This window comes from Dioscorea cayenensis, chromosome 9 (assembly GCF_009730915.1).
Source record: "Dioscorea cayenensis subsp. rotundata cultivar TDr96_F1 chromosome 9, TDr96_F1_v2_PseudoChromosome.rev07_lg8_w22 25.fasta, whole genome shotgun sequence".
NCBI lineage: Eukaryota > Viridiplantae > Streptophyta > Magnoliopsida > Dioscoreales > Dioscoreaceae > Dioscorea > Dioscorea cayenensis.
Window position 1 is genome coordinate 14,974,014 of NC_052479.1, and position 7,227 is coordinate 14,981,240.

The 7,227-nt window shown below is 37.0% G+C and overlaps 1 non-coding gene across 1 annotated transcript; it reads left to right on the forward strand.

The window, feature by feature from the left end:
- The first annotated feature begins 542 nt into the window (after positions 1–542).
- LOC120269717 lies at positions 543–649 on the forward strand. The gene has a single exon (XR_005539357.1). It is a non-coding gene; the product is annotated as a small nucleolar RNA R71 (small nucleolar RNA).
- The last annotated feature ends 6,578 nt before the right edge of the window (positions 650–7,227 follow it).

Genomic DNA, 7,227 nt, shown 5'->3' on the forward strand with positions numbered 1-7,227 from the left:
TTCCAACCGTGAAACTCGATTCTCCATGTTCTGGGCTTGTTGTTGTTGGAAACCCAGTGGTGCCATATTCTTCTGTTACCCTTGATTACTCCAAGAAATGTTTAGGTGTTCCTCCACCCTGGATTGTAGGTATTGCTATATGGATTCTGTTGGCCTCTCATTGCATTACCCACAAAATCCACTTGTTCCACCGAGGGTGTACCACAAATAGAAATCGGGCAATCAGATGAAGCATGTCGTCCCCCACACCTAGTGCAACTCGTCATAGCTACCACTCTAGGAGAAGTTAGACTGTCTAACTTCTTACTCAATGACTCAACCTGGGCCTCAAATGAAGTAACTGTATCAATCTTATGAAGTCTTGCTACCTTCCTTTTGTCCCTTGCATTCCACTGATAACTTTTCATAGCTATTTCTTCAATGAGATGTCGGGCTTCTTCAGGGGTCTTGCTCCCAAAGGTACTTCCTACTACAACATCAAGTAACTGCTTTGTGCTTGTGTTCAAACCATTATAGAAAGTCTGAATGATCTTCCACTCGGGGAACCATGTTGAGGACATTTCCATGGGAGCTTCTTGAACCTATCCCGTGTCTCAAATAGAGACTCCAATTCCGTTTGCACAAAAGAGGATATTTCATTCCTAAGCTTCACAAATTTTCTAGGAGGGAAATATCGGGCAAGAAAATCTTCTACCATCTCCTCCCATGTAGTGATTGATGCTCTAGTTAATGAATGTAGCCATTACTTCGCTCTCCCTTTTAAGGAAAATGGTAAGGCCCTCAACTTGATGGCATCATTCGTGACACCATTAATCTTGAGCATGTCACACACTTCCAAGAAGTTGTCAATGTGATTGTTTGGATCCTCATCGGCGAAACCATTAAACTGTGAGGACTGCTGTAACATCTGGATGAAGCCTGGCTTGAACTCAAAATTTTGAGCAATTATTAGTGGCCACACAATACTAGATTTTGTGCCAAGAACTTCAGGACTGGCATAATCTGACAGATGTCCTTTGCTGCTCATTCTGTCCTGCCATATTATCTAACCCTTCATCATCTATCTCAGCTTGATCTTACTATTCTTGTATAGGTTCTTTTCCCCTTCTACTAAGTATTCGTTCAAGTTCAGGATCACCTTTAACCAATGTCGAAGGGTTCCCTTAAATCATAACCTGGAGCTGCAACCAAAGAAGCAAAGACAAATCAGAACGATGGAAGAATAAGAAAGTGTGAAATAGAATAAGTGATGAATAGCGGAAATAGCTAAGTACAAAGTGGTTCCAAAATGCCTATTCCCTGATAACAGTGCCAAAAACTGGACACATCCCTTGCGTGTGTAATACAAGTGCACTGGTTGTCGAAGTAATAATTACACTGGTGAGTGGGTAGTCATATCCACAGGGAATAGTAATCAAAAACACTAGAATTGTTATTTAACTAGAATGAAGGTGGTGTGAACAATATCAATGTGAAAAAGAAATAAAGAAAACAAGAAAGAGAGATGCAATAAAATGAGAGGAAAGGCAATCGATAGAAAGTGGGGCACCCGGACATTACTCACCCTAGGACTATTACTTCAAGTGTAAGACCAATCATTATGTCTCCCAACTAATGTCTAATGAGTCGTGGAAATCCTTAAACACACGGTCCCAAACCTAAGAAAACCGTGACTAACCCTACACTATGCCCCGGCGGAGAAATCATTAAATCTCAACACCTCACATTGTGGAAGGCTGCTTAAAGTTTTAGGAACTCAAGTGATAAACCCTATTAACCATTCTATATCTAACCCTTTGGTCCAGGCGGAAGATCCCTAGTCTCAATTAAGCCCTAGCACTAAGAATTACTGTAACGCTTCTATCAGTCGCTTGCACAACTAAGCCCCAGTGGAGTTTCTCTCTTAGCACTTCACTCTATTGTGACCGCAAAGAACTCTTGGAACACGGAGGTAGGATAAATCATAATGGAAGGAAAAGGGGACGTTCCACTACCTCTCGACTCACCCTTTCAACCCTCTCCAATCTAGCTTTATCTAACCCTCATGGTGTGTCACTCATCCACAAGGATTACCAAGATGGATTCTCAACCCTAGTGTCACTCTAAGAGAAAATCACTTCAAGAAGCATTCAAGATTGGAACTCAATTAGAACATTAATTAAAAAAACATAATAAAAGGTCAGTGAAACAAAATCATCCTTGGGTTTACAAGTCCAAGCACCTATTAGGGTTTAGTTCTCCATGGAGCAAGATACAATCAATAATGAAATTGAAAGTAAAAACATGCAATCCATAAGTAAAATACCCTTGTAGTCAGTATCGATGGTCTTATGGAGTAGCCTCGTCTTCTCCAAGGGTTCCCTCATCAATCCTAGGGCACACCTCGCTGAATCGATGCCGATAAAAGCTACCCCAACAACTATCTTCCAAAGTAATGCGGTGTTGAAGACTGTAGAACCACTCCAAAAGCCTTGCCAAAGCCTCTCCGAACCTTAGCCACGAGCGCCTCCAAAGATGAGACAAAGATGGGAAAAAGATCACTCAAACGGCTGAAATAGCGATTAAATAGGGCTGGAATCGGGCATCCACACGGGCGTGTGGAATTTCCACATGCCCATGTGAATCTCTAGGAAATTCGTCTTCTGCGATCTATGAACAATAACTATTACAGTGGTTTGCTACTAGTCAGAACACACAAATGTGACTGTCTTTGTGCCCCTACAAACCATGTATTTGCTTGAGCACAATGGAGATTGGCACACATTCACATGTCTTTGAGCATAACTTGTGTCGTCGCGTTTGTTCACTCCAAGATTTCATCAAAAAGGTGCATCCATGATCTACTTTTGGCTCCTTTTTTCCACTATTGTCTCCACAACCCTATATGCACAAAAGAACACAAATACACATATATGAGCGATAAAATCTGAGAAAAGTAATTCTCAATGTAAGAAAAAGAATACTTTGTATTACTAGTACACAAGCACTTATCACTAATCCTAATTTTTCTTTTGGTAATGTCTCCTATTTTTTAATCAAAACACTAATTATTTTTTTTCTTTTCGGAATGTTCCCTATTTTATAATCAAAACAATAATCCTATGTTTTCTTTTGGAAATGACTGCTATTTTTGAATCAAAATCCTACTCCTATGTTTTCTTTTGAAAATGTCCCTTATTTTTTTGTTTTTAATCAAAACCATAATCTTAAGTTTTCTTATAGTAATGTCTCCTATTTTTCAGTCAAAATGCTAAGCCTATGTTTTCCTTTTAAAATGCATGCTATTCTTTTTTTAATAAAAACCATAATCCTATGTTTTCTATATGTAATGCCTACTATATTTGAATGAAAACCCTAATCCTATGTTTCTTTTCTTGAATGTTTCCTATTTTGCAAACAAAAGCCGAATTCTAAGTTTTGTTTTTTTATGTCTCCTATTTATCAGTTTTTAATTAAAACCCTAATATGATGTTTTATATAATAATATTTCTTATTTTTCAATCAAAACCCTAATCATATGTTTTCTTTCATAACTGCCTACTATATTTGAATCAAAAATAGTATATTTGAATAAAAATGCCCTCTATTTTTCGGTTTTGATTAAAAACTAAAATTAGTTGAGAATTCCAAACCAAAAGATACGATTTGGGTTTTAATTCAAAATTAGGAATGGCTCCTATTAGGATTAGTATTTCTATTAAAAAATAGTAGATATTCCCAAAAAGAAAACATAACATTACTGATAAATAAGAGACATTAAGAAAACATTCCTATTATTTCAGAAAATAAAATAGGAGACATTACTATAAGAAAACATAGGTTACTATTTTGATTCAAAACTATTAAGTAGTACACATTCCGAAAAGAAACAATATGAGATATTCCGAAAAGAAAATATCGGATTAGGGTTTTGATTAAAAATAACAGAGATTTTCAAAACCCTTATCTATGTTATCTTTTGGGAATGTAATCAATTTTTCAATCAAAAACCTAATACTTTCTTTTCTTTTTGAAATATCTGCTATTTTTAAATCAAAACCTTAATTCTATGTTTGCTTATAGTAATGTCTCCTATTTTTCATTCAAAACCCTAATCCTATGTTTTTTTTCCCAAAATGTCTCATATTTTTTTAATCAATACCATAATCCTAATCCTAAATTTTCTTTCCGAAATGTCTCATATTTTTCAATGAAAACACTAATACTAAGTTTCCTTTCCAGAATGTCTACTATTTTTGAATTAAAACCCCAATCCTATATTTTTTTATAATACTATCTCCTATTTTTCACTCAAAACCCTAATTCTATGTTTTCTTATAGTAATGTAACATATTTTTAATTCAAAATCTTAATCCTATGTTTTCTATTCGAAATGTCTCATATTTTTCAAACAAAACCCTCAACCTATGTTTTCTTTCCAGAATGTCTACTATGTTTTAATCAAAATCCCAATCCTATATTTTCTTATATTAATGTTTCCTATTTTTTACTCAAAACCCTAATTCTATGTTTTCTTATAGTAATGTATCATATTTTTTTATTCAAAACCCTAATCCTATGTTTTCTTTTCGAAATGTCTCATATTTTTCAATAAAAACCTTAATCCTATGTTTTCCGTCAAGAATGTCTACTATTCTTGAATCGAAAACACTAATACAACGTTTTCTTATAGTAATGTATCCTATTTTTCAAACAAAATACTAATCCTAATCTTATGCTTTCTTTTTGAAATATCTCATATTTTTGAAAAAAAGGAGACATTTTCAAAAGAAAACATTATAATGCGATCTTTCTTTCAAAACCCGAATCCTTTGTTTTTGATAAGTGCTTGTGCGATATGAATGCGAAGCGTTCATTCCTTATATTGAGCATTACTTTTCTCAGTTTTTTACATTAATATGTGTGTTTTTATGTTACTTTTATGCAGGTAGGGTTGTGAGGCCGAGTATGAAGGAAATGGGCCAATGTGGATCATAACGCACCTATTTTGGAGGAGATCTTGCTAAGGTTCAAACGCGAAGACATAGGACAGGTGTTAGATGCTAGAGTGTGTGCCAACCTCCTCGCATTCGAGTGAGTACATCCATTTGGAGGGGCATAAAGGCAGGCACACTCGAGCATTCCGTCTTATGCATACAAGAACAAGAACCCCACCAACATATATATCATTGAAGAAGCAAGTGATTCACGACGTGAACGTGTGCCCGTTTGCGTTACCCCGATGAAAGTATGGAATTGGGAAGTTATTCAGGTCAAAGACTATAGCAGAGAACTGCAGCAATAACTGTAGCAGCACTGTTCACAGCCGGCCGAGAAATCAGAGAGACAGAGAATCCACACGGGCGTGTGGAAATTATCCACGCCCATGTGGAAATTCCGCACAGGGCGCGTGTACCGTCCACGCCCGTGGAGTTACCCGATTCCGACCTCTATTTAAAGCCGATTCAGCCCCGATTTTTGGTATTCTTTTCTCCATCTTTTCCCCAACTTGCGAGAGGGCTTTCGGCTAGGGGTTTCGAGGGGTATTGGCCAAGGTTTTTGGAGAAGTTCTACGGCTCCGACATCGTGATTCCATTAGGAAGAAGGTTGGTAGGGGAGCTTCGATCGAGGTGTATCCTATACCCGGACGAAGGAATCCTTGGACGACGAGTAGAGGACTCTCCACAAGACCATCGACCACGACCATCGAGGGGTTTCTTTATGGATTCATTGCTTTTTACATTCGATTTCTTTTGATTGTACTAAGCTCCATGGAGAGCTAAACCCCTAGTGGGTGCTTGGATGATTGTGAACCCTAGGATGTATTCGTTTCATTGAACTTCTTTATTATGCTTTCAATAAATTGATGTTTATTGTGAGTTCCAACCTTGAATGTTTAATTGTATTAACATTTCCCCTAGAGTGACACTAAGGTTGAGAGTTCTTGTTGGTAACCTTGTGAGTGAGTGACACACCACGAGTGTTAGACAAAACTAGGTTGGAGAGGGTTGAGAGGGTGAGTCGAGAGGTACAGGAGCGTCCCCTTTCCCCTCCGGCGTGATAGATTCTACCTCCGTTCCTCGAGTTCTTTGCGGCCATAATAGAGTGAGTGGTCTAAGGGATGAACCTCCGCTGGGGCCTAGTTGTGCATGCAATGGAGTGAAGCGTTGAGAGTTTCTTAGTATCTAGGGCTTAATTGTGGCTAGGGACCTTCCGCATGGACAAAAGGGTTAAGTCTACTTTTAGGAAGAGATTTAGCACATGGAATCCTTAGAGCTCATTGCAACTCTATGCGAGTGCGAGGTGTTGAGATTGTTCGATTTCTCCTCCGGGACATGTATAGAGTTAGGCATAGTTGACCTTAGATTTGGGACTATGTATGTAAGGATTTCCACGACACACCATGGCATTGATTAGGAAGTATAATAGAAAGTTCTTACACTTGAAACGATTATCCTAGGTGAAGCATCATCCGATTACCTCATCTTTATCGATTGCCTTGCCTCCTCCTTACTTTTGCTCTCTTACTTGTTGCTTTTAATTCCTGAGAATTGAATTATTATCACACTTATCATTGTTGATACTCCACATAGCTAATAATCGAATTAGGTGTCTTTACTCCCTACTCCCTGTGGATTCGACCCCCTCACCCGGGATTATTACTTCGACAAACCCGTGCACTTGCGGGATATAAGCAAGGGGATCTTGTCAGTTTTCTTTTCAAAATATCTTATATTTTTCGATCAAAACCCTAATATGATGTTTTATTTTTGGAATATCGGATATTTTTAAATAAAAATCCGAATCCTATGTTTTCTTTTCAGAATGCCTCCTATTTTTTAATCAAACCATAATCGTATGTTTTCTATTGGAAATGTCTGCTAGTTTGGAATGAAAACCCTATGTTTTCTTATCACAAACCTATGTTTTCTCTTTAGATTGTCTGCTATTTTTTAATCAAATCATTAATCCTATGTTTTGTTTTTAGAATGTGTCCTATTTTTCAGTTGTGAATCAAAACCCTCATCCCTTGTTTTTCTTTTTCGTAACATCTCATATTTTTTTAATCAAAAACCCTTATCCTATTTTTTGTTTTGGGAATGTCTGCTAATGTTTAATCAAAAACCTAATCCATTGTTTGCTTTTTAGAATGCTACATATTTTTCAATCAAGTAACCTACTCAAATGTTTTCTTTTTCGAATGCAAGATATTTTTGAATCTAAACCATAATCTTATGTTTTCTTTGG